The following is a 573-nucleotide window of genomic DNA, read 5'->3' as shown; positions in this document are numbered from 1 at the left end:
GCCAAGAGCTTTCTAAGTGTGTAAGTTTGAGCACGAATCTCAAATACGCGGGTCATTTTTGCCCAGTTAAAGTCAGCATACAAAATTCCATATAAAACATTCATCAGATATGACACACACATTCAAAAATTCCACCAACACGGCCCGATCTGACGAACAAGGACAGTTACCTCAAAATGTGCAGTGCCCGACGGATGTGTTTGATGCGGGCATGCAGAATATGGTCGCGCAGGAAGCTGCCGCTATGGAGCGTACGTTGATGACAGAGGGATGGCAGAGGTCGAAGAGTCGAGGAGCATTGACGAGCTAACCCGCGAGCTCGAGAGCTTTGCTCTGTGTGACAGTGATGCGGCGGAAGACATCATGCGTGCAATGGGCGAAGTAGGAATTGAGCCAATATACATAGATGGTGAGGAGTAAGTACATACATGTGCCGTGTGGGAACAGCAACGAGGGAATTTAAGCCACACTTTGAGTCGAAGTAAATTGGAAAACAGAAATCTAATTGGACGCATATCTTCGAACTACGAAGTATTTTATGACCAATGACAGTTCTCAATTTACCAGCTTAAA

The sequence above is a fragment of the Aphanomyces invadans genome (genome assembly GCF_000520115.1).
Source record: "Aphanomyces invadans strain NJM9701 unplaced genomic scaffold supercont1.9, whole genome shotgun sequence".
NCBI classification, from domain to species: Eukaryota; Oomycota; class Saprolegniomycetes; order Saprolegniales; family Verrucalvaceae; genus Aphanomyces; species Aphanomyces invadans.
Note: the sequence above shows the minus strand (reverse complement) of the source record.